Below are 13,510 nucleotides of genomic sequence, written 5' to 3' on the forward strand. Positions count from 1 at the left end.
GAATTTGATATTTATCCATGAGAATAACTTTGAAATTTCTTCCCCAACGCCACTTTGGCTTAGCTGACTTGGACGTTGCCTGTGTAGATGTGCTCCCCGTAAGTGCTTGGGGAGACGAGTCCGTTCGGTACCGCCAGATGATGTCACCCACATGTAGTGTTTACGCTAAACAAACTTGCTGACTCGGGGGGGGGGGGGGGGGGAGATTTTATGCCGGATCACCAACCCGGGAGTTTTTTCAGCTGCTGCTGGCCGTGACATAACTGGAGTCTCTTCTCAGCTAGGTGTAGTTTTATCTGGCTCTGAAACACTTGGTAGGGCTTTCTAGTCACTAGCTGGACCTTTGACTCATTTTATCTGTGTGGCACGCACAAAGGGAAGACTGCTGGCAGACTTCAGAAACCCTTGTGATTTTTAAATTACTGTGTGGAAATGATTTTATGTTTACATCAATGTATTAAACTTGTTTTCTGGCTTAACTGTTTTCCCTTTCTTTATACAATTGCATTTGATTCAGTAAAAGTAGAAAAAATGCCATAGGAGGTATTGAAGGTGGTGGGGGGAGATGAACTATTAATTAGTAAATGTTATTGCTATCTAGAAACTATTTAAGATTAACTGGATACCAGAAAACAGGGAGTGAAACTGGAACATTAAGGTTCAGCTGCTCAGGCTGGAGGAGTCAGCAAAGGTTAACGGCAGTATGCCGAGGAGCTGACCTACCTCTTCTAACCTCCATACACAGTATCTGTAAGTGGTGAAGTTACAGGCCTGTTATCTAGACTTCCATAAAGTATGAACACTTTCAAGTTTGGATAAATAGAATTGCTTTTACTTTCAGAGATTAAAGTTGAACTGAATCTTTTGTTGCTACTGGCTTTTACAAATCAAAATATGGCAGAGAGAAAGGCAGATAAATACATTATTCTGTCTGTCAAAGGTGAAAGAGAGGATTGGACCTTCCTTACCAGACATATAGTGCAATAGAAATTCAGTAGATGAAAAAAGCAGGAAGGGATGATTCATTACAGAATTAGCTTCTCTGTTTTGATCTGCATTCCCTTCATGGACAGATTAAGCGTATTTGGTCAGACCATCACACGGGGACATTTTCTCTTCCGTGGTGTGATTGGGGACACTCGCCTTGATGAGGTGGAGAAGTTGTGACTGAGAGCTTTTCTCTTGCATGGAGTAGAAAAGATGTGAATGGGAACTTCTGTCTTCCATGAGGTGTAGGGGGTGTGATGAGGGGCTTCCCTCTTCAGAGTGTGGAAAAGGTGCTGAGAGAGCTGGCAGAGTTGAACCAGAAAATTCATTTGAGTAGCAGCTGGATAGAGGGGAGCTTTTGTGTGTCCAGGCCATGTTTGATTTTAACTGGGTTTTGGATGTTCTTTAACGAGTCTGCCTGCAGCCAGTGATTGGTGCAATGCAGTTCAGTCCTTTTTTGTTATCATAGAAATATGTTTGTATCATAGCTATTTAATTTGTAATAAAAGATAAGTTGTAAGATGTGAATACGCAATGGAAATCCTTCAGTTTTGTGGTTGGCAGATCTTTCCCTGTGTTCATTCCTAGCAGGATATAAGCAGGGTGGCGCTTATCCTGTCATCTTTATTACTGAGATGGGGAATAGGAAGAATGCCAGGTGAGCAGGGTGAAAGTCTGGCGCTGATGCTGTGGGAATTATTGTGCAGCTCTTTAGCACCGAGCCTTGCAGTTCATCCAGTGCATCACCACAAGCATCAAATTAAGTACTGACATAAACACTAGGAAACGTGTCTGGAAAAGTGGTTTTTGTGAGGTCGGGGGTTGCTTCGGTCTCCCTTTTTGATGTTATTTGCTTGCGTATGGGGACCCTTTGAGGGATCTTGTGTGTGCAGAGTGATGAAGACATCTGATTGGCTGACATTTTCCTTATAATCTATAACTATTGTAGTAGGTACCTCTGTGTCCAAAAGAAAGATGGCCTTTTTGTAACAAGAATGTATGCTTTGTTATTAGTGTTTAGGTGTTTCTGAAAAGGCACAATATCAAATTAAAATGAATAAATAATTGAAGGTGCTGTCCTGTACCTTTAAGCTTCAGCGTTATAAAGTTTTTTATCAGAGGCTTCTATATTCTCTTTTCTCTCATATTTCTGTTAAATTGTCTTAAATTGTACTTTTTCATTTGAATAAACACTTTTTCAATTGTAAAAATGTGAGCTTTGTCGTGAAACACGTTTGTTAAAATAATATACTGAGTTTTCCATGCCCATTCAATCCCTGGATAGGACACTGACAAAATGTGCAACCATATGGTCACACTTTTGGCAAACCACATTTTCTTTTAAAAGGAACTGTTTATTTTTCAATTTTCTAATGAAGAACATCTGGAAAAATAAGTGAAAAAGACATTTTAAAGAATACATGTAGGGGGATTATGATACTGTTAGAACCATCGTGAAGTTCTCTGTTGGCTGCTTTCTCCCAGCAATTGAATTTTAAGCTTACAGGGGGAAAAATAAAAAAGTAAAAGAAAAAAAATCTGGCAGATGTTTGATGCCTTAAATACTAAGACAAGAGTTTGTGTCCATAAATCCAATATGAAAATATATTCCAACTTTTTCATTTCCTGTTCTACAAGAACGTTATCACCTGGACTCTAGAGACTATTACTTTTATTTACAAACGTGCCATTTCATGAAACATACTCTCAAGATAGGGGCTACTCCCCTGAGTTTGTCTCCTTTTGAAGCGATGTGTCGGCAGGCTTCCAAGGTTCGTCGCCATATCTCCCAACTTTATACATTAATAGTGAGTGGCCCCTCAACTCCTGCATTGCATATCATGGCGTGGGAGAGGGACTTGGGAGTCTCTTGGACGTTGGATGCTTGGAAACGTCTCTCCCATTCGCTGGGGAAGGGTTTAATCTCCGCTGCCCATATAGAAAATGGTTACAAGATGCTATTTCGGTGGCACTGGACGCCGGTGAGATTACACCGCATTCAACCAACTCAATCTCCATTGTGCTGGAAACTTTGCCAAGGCATGGGCACTTTTATCCATTTGTGGTGGGAGTGTCCTAAATTACAAATCTACTGGGACTCCATCTCAGATTGGTTAACAACAGTCTTGGGAAGGCCCATTTCTCTTTCACCCGCTCAAGCATTACTCAATAAAGACAATCCCGATTATTCCAGATATCAAAATATTTTTATTAAATATACAGTGACTGTAGCGCGAGGGGCTCTTGCCCGTTTATGGAAAGACCCACAGATGCCTTGTATTCAGGATATACACAAACTTATGATAGCGACCCATACTTTAGGGGAAATAACAGCATATAAACACAAAACTCTGCCCACCTTTAAGAAAATATGGTCTTTTTATGAAAAATGGAAACTTTCTGTCCCCTCCTCTTAAGGAGGGTGATGAAGTGGGATCCTCATCCTGTGAGGGTGGGGGCCTAGGCCTATAGCCTCTACCGGTTTGGAGTTATTGCCCCAGTCTGGTTATTATGGCACGGGCCTCCCATGTCTGTAGCTATATACAGGAGATAACTACATATGGTATAAATGAGAAGTTCGGGGGGGGAGGGATGGGGGGGGAGTTATAGGATGTTAAGCATAAACATGTTTTCTGGCTTTTCTGTTTGTGTACTGTGTACTATGCTGGGACTTTCATATGTAGCCTTTCTGTACGCTTATGCTTGTATTTCCCGCTATGGTACAATACTTTGTATGTTCCAGTTTTGCCAGTTAATAAAAATATTACAAATTAAAAAAAAAAAAAAAATATATTCCAACTTTTCAGAATAGAGATGGACATTACCGTCTTCAGTTTTTTTTTTAATATTGAAAGGTTACATCTTCTTGGTCTGTAGTCATAGCTCCATTCAAAGCATATTAGCACCTACTTGGAACCTCCATACTGTTTGTTAATCTCTTCAATAATATATAAATGTTCCTATACATTACATTTCAAGATCACGTGGATCCATTGTTCAGATATGCAAAAAGAACCCTGTGTGGTCTTGTAAGCTCATAGTCAACATCATTTATTTATTTTAAAATACTTATAGACTGTGTTCTGGACAATGCCAGTCAAAGTGGTATACAAATAATAAAATCTTACAATAAAATCATCATAAACTTATACAATAAAACAAATTAAAACAGAAACATACACAATTCTTCCAATGGAGCACATATTACAGTATTAAACTACTGGAAACAACCATGTTTTTCAGCTGTTTATGAAATTTCAAATACTCCTCCTGATGGATCACAAAAAGTAGCTCATTCCAAAATATGGGAGCCACCACAGAGAAGGCTTGTGATCTAATCGGTTTCTGTCAAATTGATCTGAATGTTGGAACCTTTAACAATGCACCTTACCCTGATCACAAACTCCTACCAAGAACATACCGACCCACCTTAGCTTTCAAACAACCGAGTGCCACTCACAACGCTTTAAAAGTCAAAGTTAACATTTTAAATGTTATTTATTTATTTTATTTAATGTCATTTATTAATCACTTTCCAGATAAGAATCTTATCGCCCAAAGCGATATACAAAATAAAAACAAACAATACAAAAATAATCATAAAATCATGAACAATACAGCAATACAACCATAAAATGCAGCATTTTAAAAGTAATATCAATCCTGAAAGAAAGACAATTTCCTGAGAGAGTGAACCAGCACACCCCTATAAATAGTTAAAACAGCCTGGTGGACATAAATCAAGTGTTTAATTTTTCACAAAATCTTGCCAACCTTATACTTAGGGAATAGCCACTGCTATTAATTGCATCAGTAGCATGGGATCTTCTTAGTGTTTGGGTAATTGCCAGGTTCTTATGGCCTGGATTGGCCACTGTTGGAAACAGGATGCTGGGCTTGATGGACCCTTGGTCTGACCCAGCATGGCAATTTCTTATGTTCTTAACCTCAACTGAAGTTCACCTTGGACAGCTTGACACTATTCTAGCAATCACATTTTGAGCCACTTGCAATGTCCACATCAACCACTTTGGGAGTGCCACTAATAAGGCATCACAATAATCCAAATCATTACATAGTAACATAGTAATGACGGCAGAAAAAGACAAATAGTCCATCTAGTCTGCCCAGCAAGCTTCCCAAGTAGTAACTGCCGCTCCATAAGGTACCCCCATGTTTCTTTTAAGGGTAGTAACTGCTGCTCCGTGCAGGTTTACCCCCATGTTTCTCTTAAGGGTACTAACTGCCGCTCCGTGCAGGTTACCCCATGTTTCTGTTAAGGGTAGTAACTGCCACTCCTTGCAGGTTACCCCCATGTTTCTCTTAAGGGTTGTAACTGCCGCTCCATGCAGGTTACCCCCATGTTTCTCTTAAGGGTAGTAACTGCCACTCCATGCAGGTTACCCCTATGTTTCTGTTAAGGGCAGTAACTGCCACTCCTTGCAGGTTACCCCCATGTTTCTCTTAAGGGTAGTAACTGCCACTCCATGCAGGTTACCCCATGTTTCTGTTAAGGGTAGTAACTGCCGCCCCGTGCAGGTTACCCCATGTTTCTGTTAAGGGTAGTAACTGCCGCCCCGTGCAGGTTACCCCATGTTTCTCTTAAGGGTAGTAACTGCCACTCCATGCAGGTTACCCCATGTTTCTGTTAAGGGCAGTAACTGCCACTCCATGCAGGTTACCCCATGTTTCTGTTAAGGGTAGTAACTGCCACTCCTTGCAGGTTACCCCCATGTTTCTCTTAAGGGTTGTAACTGCCACTCCATGCAGGTTACCCCATGTTTCTGTTAAGGGTAGTAACTGCCGCCCCGTGCAGGTTACCCCTATGTTTCTGTTAAGGGCAGTAACTGCGGCTCCGTGCAGGTTACCCCTATGTTTCTGTTAAGGGTAGTAACTGCTGCCCCGTGCAGGTTACCCCCATGTTTCTGTTAAGGGCAGTAACTGCCACCCCGTGCAGGTTACCCCCATGTTTCTGTTAAGGGTAGTAACTGCCGCCCCGTGCAGGTTACCCCTATGTTTCTGTTAAGGGTAGTAACTGCCGCTCCGTGCAGGTTACCCCTATGTTTCTGTTAAGGGTAGTAACTGCCGCCCCGTGCAGGTTACCCCCATGTTTCTGTTAAGGGCAGTAACTGCCACCCCGTGCAGGTTACCCCCATGTTTCTGTTAAGGGTAGTAACTGCCGCCCCGTGCAGGTTACCCCTATGTTTCTATTAAGGGTAGTAACTGCCGCCCCGTGCAGGTTACCCCCATGTTTCTGTTAAGGGCAGTAACTGCCGGTGCTTGCAGGTTACCCCTATGTTTCTGTTAAGGGCAGTAACTGCTGCTCCGTGCAGGTTACCCCCATGTTTCTGTTAAGGGTAGTAACTGCCGCTCCCTGCAGGTTACCCCTATGTTTCTCTTAGATTTAGCTTTTTTATTTATTCCCATCCTCTAGCCTTTTAGGGATCCAGTGTTTATCCCATACCCCTTTGAAATCCTTCACAATTTTAGTCTTCCACCACTTCCTCTGAAAGGGCATTCCAGGCATCCACCACCCTCTCAGTGAAGAAATATTTCCTGACATTGGTTCTAAGTCTTCCTCCGTGGAGTTTCAAATCGTGACCCCTAGTTCAACTAAATTGTTTCCAATGGAAAAGGTTTGTTGACGACCATGGATCATTAAAACCTTTCAAATATCTGAAGGTCTGTATCATACACCCCTGCTCCTCCTCTCCTCCAGGGTGTACATATTCAGATTCTTCAGCCTCTCCTCATGTCATTCGCTGGAGAGCACCCACCATTTTGGTCGCCCTTCTCTGAATCGCCTCCATCCTGTCTCTGTCTCCTTTGAGGTACGATCTCCAGAACTGATCACAGTACTCCAGGTGAGGCCTCACCCAGGGGATTATCACTTTCCTTTTCTTACTAGATATTCCTCTCCCGATGCAGCCCAGCATTTTCTCCAATTTAAATGTAGAATTTCTCCTAAAAAGTACAGTGAGCCCCATAGGGAGAGGAACGTCCACCCTCTGCTGGAGATGGAGAATCCTGAAGGGCTGAGGTCACTGCAGGGGTGTATCTAGGGTGACATCAGCTTTGAAATCTGACTCCATCTCCTGGCAGAGAAGCGTAACCCATTGGTCCTGAGTCCATCTGGCCACATGCTAGGAAAACTGTGTGCCACCACCAAGATACTGTCACAGTCAGGCATTCCCTCCAAAGTCCAGAAGTTGTGGGTTAGTGAAACTGCTGAGAAAGGGCACTCTGAGGCCTAACATTACTTCAAAAGAACTATAGAGGTCTTTGGCTGAGACTGGAGAAAATGGTGACTTACAATATCAAGATTACTCCACAGACATGTATGGGAGGGTGGCAAGAAAAGCCATACGGTGTGCCACATAGCATTTGCAAAGAAACACTAAGGGAGAAGAACCTGCATGCACGTGGGAGAACGTTTTGTATCCTGAGGAGACCAAAGCGGAATATTCTGGCCTCCATTCTAAGCAAAATATGGGGCGTAAAACAAACCCAGCAGCTCTCCCGCCTAACACCCTCCCTACACTCAAGCATTGTCATGTGGGAGGCTTTCAAGAGTGAGAGAGAGAGGGATGCTGCACAGTAGCAAATCCTACAGGGAAACCTGTTTCAATATGCCCCAGCCCTGGGACTGGGGAGAAGCAGGAAAATGATGCTAAGCACAGAGCAAAAGCACCAAGTCCTCAAAGAACCCAAAGCCAGGATCTAAATTCAAAAGAAACAATCCCCAGCCAACCTGAAAGAGCTTGAGCAAAGTTGCTAGCAACGTATCCTAAAAGACTCATAAGAACTTAAGATTTACCATACTGGGTCAGATCAAAGGTCCATCAAGCCACAGTGGCCAAGCCAGGTCACAAGTACCTGGCAGGATCCCAAGGGGTCGAGAGATCCCAAGCTGCTTATCCCAAGAATAATAACCAGTGATTTTCTGCAACTCTCCCTTAATAATGGTTAATGGACTTTTCCTCCAGGAACTTGTCCAAACCTTTTTTAAACGCAGCTGTTCTAATAGTTTCACCACATCCTCTGGCTCTGAATTCTAGAGCGTATGATTAAAAAATATTTTCTCTTATTAATTTTAAATGTATTAGCCAGTAACTTCATTGCGTGTCTCTGGTCTTTATACTTTTTGAAAGAGTAAGCAACGGATTAATCTTTAATCATTCCAATCATTTTATAGACCTCTATCATAACTCCCCTCAGCCATCTCTTCTCCAAGCTGAAGAGTCCTAAGGTCTTTAGTCTTTCTGTATAGAGGAATTGTTCCATCCCTTTATCATTTTGGTTACCCTTCTCTGTACGCATGGCTATTATTGCTGCAAAAGGAGCTTCCATCAAGTATTGAGTCAAGACATGCATTCAAGAATTTGTTTAATTACTTTGAGAATATTTCTATAGTTGTACTTTAATGATGTGTAGAGTATGTTGTGTAGATCAGTGAAACAAACGCTTATTTTAAGGCCTTCTGATTTGTATTTTTTTGACAACAGATTGAAAAACATACAGGGTGTGAAGACTTTTGCAAGGCACTGTAAGATCACAGAATGTTAAAAAAATAAAGTCCTGCAAAGACTATTTTTGCCTTTTATTGATATATTTTGCTAGAAACTGTTCCCTGCTGGTGGGTAGCTCCTGTTTGCTGCAGGTCTGCAGCCTTTCCTTTTTGGCAGGGATGAGTAGACTGACTAGATATTCGAGCAACATCTCTCCCCCACATTGCATTCCTTGGTATCTCGCATGTACTATTTATTATGTGCGACCAAAAGAACCAGGCAAACCTTAGCTTATTTCAGTAAGTTGCTTCAGAGCCACTGAACTTTCAGCTAAAAAAGAAACAGATAAACTTCTGGTCATGCATGTTTAAGAAGTACATCTGGTTGGGCTGTTTCAACTGATAATACTTGTGATGCTTACTTACTGGAAAATTTGCAGGAAAAAGATTTAGGAAAAACTGCAAAACATATAGTTAGGTACTGGGCTTAGGTGGGACCCTTGGGTGTTGGGTACTGAAGCCCCTGGGTTGAGGTATCAGCAGCAAGGCACAGGCACCCCCATCCTCTTCCTCCATGTCCAGAGTGTACAAGCAGCCTGCAGTACAGCTTTCAGCCCCTACCATTCTGCTGAAAGAGATGTCCCATGACTAAGAGGGAATTCCCAGTTATTGTTCGTTTCCCTCCCTGCATTGTGTAATGGTAAATTTTCCAAGCTGTTCATGACTCACAGAATACAAATCTGAACAGCAGCCACCTGGGATGCAAACATCTTAATCATTCCAGTTCTGGCTGAAGCATTGTATGAAATCTGAGCTTCTCTTTAGCCTAATATTTGGTAATAATTTCTGAAAACATTCAACACTGAAAGAAACTCTGCTTAGGGCAAGAAAACATGGTCCGTCCCCCAACTCACGAATTTCAGAATCACCAACAATCTTTCAGAGAGCACAGAATTCACATCGTTGATGTTTTTCTAATCAGGGGGGTAGCTGTTTTATTAGATCCAATTCGCCATCTGAAACGTGAGTTGCTGAGACAAACGTTTGCAAGGCAGGGAAATGGGGTTTTGTTCTGCCTCTGACGATATCAAACAATGCCTACTTTGAGTACTGGGTGTAGCTCAGGTCACCCCCATCTCAAAAAAAATAAAATAAATAAATAACAGAATTAGAAAACATACAGCAAGGGCAACCCAAATGATAAAAAGAGAGACAACAGCTCCCCTATCAAGCAAGGTAGAGCAGAAGAGATGACTGAAAGGACATAGGAATGGGGATTTATAGAATCATGAGTGGGGTTTAATATAGATATATATATATTTTTTTTTTAATTTAAAAACTTTTCTATACCGTCGCTAAGTTATATCCCATCGCAACAGTTTACAAATAGGCACATAGACTAAGGTAAGTAAATGTAGGATATCGTACATTCTAACAGGTGCCAATAAAGTTCGGTTACAATTTCATAAATAAAATCATTATTTGAGTAATGTTGGTCAAGTCCAGGTGTATTATGATAAGTGTTTGCAATACTGTTCTGAAGTGGGCAGGTGTGAGTAATGGTTTCAATCTTCTGAGGACCATAAGTTTTGCGTAGCCTTCTCTTACTTTTATAGATATGTGTTGCTTCAGGTTGATTTCTGGGTCCATTATTACTCCCAGATTCCTTACTTTTTCGGCTAGCTCAATTTTTTGGTTATTTCTTAGGGTTATTGGTGTTTGAATGATTTTAGTATGTTTTCTCTCAAGGTGGAGGAATTCAGTTTTGTCAATGTTGATAACCAGTTCCATCTGGTTTAGTAGTTGTTTAATTATGTCTAGGTACATGTTAGCTAGACTTAAATGTTTTTTCAATTGTGTCGTCTATTGGTAGAATTAATTGAATGTCATCTGCGTAAATGTAATGTATCATCCCTAGGCCTGCCAGCAGATGATATGAGAGAGTTAAGTTACCCTTTCTACTACTAAGACTAGGGACACTCCACACGACAGGTAGCAGATGTAAAACAAATTAGAGAAATTGTTTTTTCACTCAACTGGTGGAATCTGTTGCTAAAGCATATGATCAAGGCAACTAGCATAGCGGGGTTTAAGAGGTTTGGACAAGTTCCTGGAGGAAAAGTCCATTGAGCATTAGTTAGCCAGGTAGACTTGGAGGAATAACATGATAACCATACTGGGTCAGACCAAGGGTCCATGAAGCCCAGTATCCTGTTTCCAACAGTGGCCAATCCAGGTCACAAGTACCCAAACATTAAATAGATCACAAGGCACTAATGCTGGCAACAAGCAGTGACTGTTCCCTATTGATTAATAGAAGTGTATGGACTTCTACAGAAACTTATCCAAACCTTTTTTAAACCCAGCTTCACTGCCTTAACCACATCCTCTGGCAAATTCCAGAGCTTAATTGTGCATAGAGTGAAAATTTTCACCGATGTTTTAAATATGCTACTTGCTAATTCATGGAGTGCCCTCTAATCCTTGTATTATCTGAAAGAGTAAATAAACAATTCACACTTACTTGTTCAGCCCATTTCATGATTTTGTAGATCTCTATCATATCTCCCTCAGTTTCTCTTCTCCAAACTGAACAGCCCTAACTTCTTTAGCCTTTCCTCATAGGGCAGCACAACGGCCCTTATCTTTTGTCACCTTTCTCTGCACTTTCTCCAGTGTAACTATATCTTTTTTAAGATGTGGCAACCAGAATTGCACACAGTATTCAAGATGCAGTCTCACCATGGAGCGATTCAGCGGCATTATAATATCCTCAGTTTTATTCACCATTCCCTTTCTAATAATTCCTAACATTGTTTGCTTTTTTGATCACCACAGGACACAGAGCACACACTGTAATATCAACTATGATACCCAGATCTTTTTCCTAGGTGCTAACTCCTAATATGGCACCTAACATTGTGTAACTATAGCATGGGTTATTTTTCCCTATATGCCTCATCTTGCACTTGTCCACATTGAATTTAATCTGCCATTTGGATGCCCAATGCTCCAGTCTTGCAAGGTCCTCCTGCAATTTATCACAATCTGCTTGTGATTTAACTCCTCTGAATAATTTTGTGTCTTCAGGAAATGTGATCACCTCACTCGTCGTATTCCTTTCCAGATCATTTATAAATGTATTAAAAAGCACCGGTCCAAGTACAGATCCCTGAGGCACTCCACTGTTTACCTTATCCTACTGTGAAAACTGACCATTTTAAGCCTGCTGTTTCCTGTCTTTCAATCAGTTTGCAATCCACAAAACGACATCACCTCCTATCCCTGACTTTTTAGTTTTCTTAAAAGGCTGTTACGAGGGATTTTGTCAAACAGCCTCTAAAATCCAAATGCACCACATCTACTGGTTCACCTTTATCCCCATGTTTATTCATCCCTTCAAAAAAATATAGATTTATGAAGCAATACTTCTCTTGGGTAAATCTATGCTGGCTATGTCCCATTAAATCATGTCTTTTACATGCTCTGTGATTTTATTCTTTATAATAGTTTCCATGATTTTTCCCAGCACTGAAGTCAGACTCACCAGGCTATAGTTTCCTGGATCACCTCTTGAGCCCTTTGTATATATTAGGGTTATATTGGCCACCTTCCAGTCTTCAGGAACAATGGATGATTTTAAATGATAGGTTACAAATTACTTGTCTTTCAGAACCCTGGGGTGTGTATACCATCTGGCCCAGGTGATTTACTATTCTTCTGTTTGTCAATCTAGCCTACTACATATTTTCATTTTCACTGTGATTTTAGTCCATCTAAATCATCAGCCTTGAAAAATGTCTCAAATGGGTATCTCCCTACCATCCTCATCAGTGAACACTGAAACAAAGAATTAATTTAGTCTTTCCATGGTGGCCTTGTCTTCCCCAAGTGCCCCTTTAACCCCTTGATAATCTAATGGTCCAACCAACTCATTCAGGCTTCCTGCTTCAGATATATTTCAAAAAGTTTTTGAGTTTTTGTCTCTATGGCCAACTTCTTTTCAATTTCTCTTTGAGCCTGTCTTATCAATGTTTTACATTTAACTGGCCAGTGCTTATGTTTGTTCCTGTTTTCTTCTGATGGATCCTTCTTCCAATTTTTGAAGGAAGATCTTTTGGCTAAAATAGCCTCTTTCACCTCACTTTTTAACCATGCTACCCTTCCTTCCACCTCCACTTGCTGGGATGGATCTGCAGGTATAGCTCAGTGATCCAGTTTAGCCACTGCTACAGCCAGGATGCTGGACTCAGAGCCTTGGTCTGAACCAGCATGGCTTATCTTATGTTCTTTTGAATGCATGCACCATATTCAGTATCACAGGAATGTAGTAAGATGGCATGTTCACTTTGTTTGGTTACCTGTGCTGGCCCAGTTCTGAGAGCAGCACAGGCCAGAGGATACCAAGTGTGACTTTCAAGGCCTGTTCTCTCCATTGATCATGGATGCATTAACAGCCCATACCCCAGCGAACATAGGTAGCCAATGATGCTATTGTTTAGTTCTGTCATTTTTCTTTACATGTGACATTTAAGCACAGTTTCAAGTCCTCATCCAGCACAACCAGGAGGGATGCAGACTCACCCTCACCACTGCTATACAAAGAGCACAGACACAGTGCAATCTTCTCATTCTCCCAGGAACTAGAACAGATGCATTGGTGTTTTTGAAAATACTTATTAAATAAACACAGCCTTTTCTAGTTCCCCTCTCTACCACTGCAAACAGCTGGAGCTGATTAACCCTTTCCATGGAGATAGTAAAAAGGAAGCGGGTGGGCCAGGTGCACCCCAAATTCTAGAATCAGTGACCAAGTGCATTAAAAACAACGCCAGTGCCTACTGTGTGAGAAATATGCAACTCTTCCCAAAAAGGCAATAGCAGAACAGCAGTAGCATAAGCCAAGACCAAAAGAAGATGGGGTTTGATGAAATCCCCAGCTCCGGCCACACATGAATATTTAGTATTAGTGGTGACGGATCACAAACAGTAAAGGAGAGGCTGAGTGGTAGTAGT

The sequence above is a fragment of the Rhinatrema bivittatum genome, chromosome 13 (assembly GCF_901001135.1).
Source record: "Rhinatrema bivittatum chromosome 13, aRhiBiv1.1, whole genome shotgun sequence".
NCBI classification, from domain to species: domain Eukaryota; kingdom Metazoa; phylum Chordata; class Amphibia; order Gymnophiona; family Rhinatrematidae; genus Rhinatrema; species Rhinatrema bivittatum.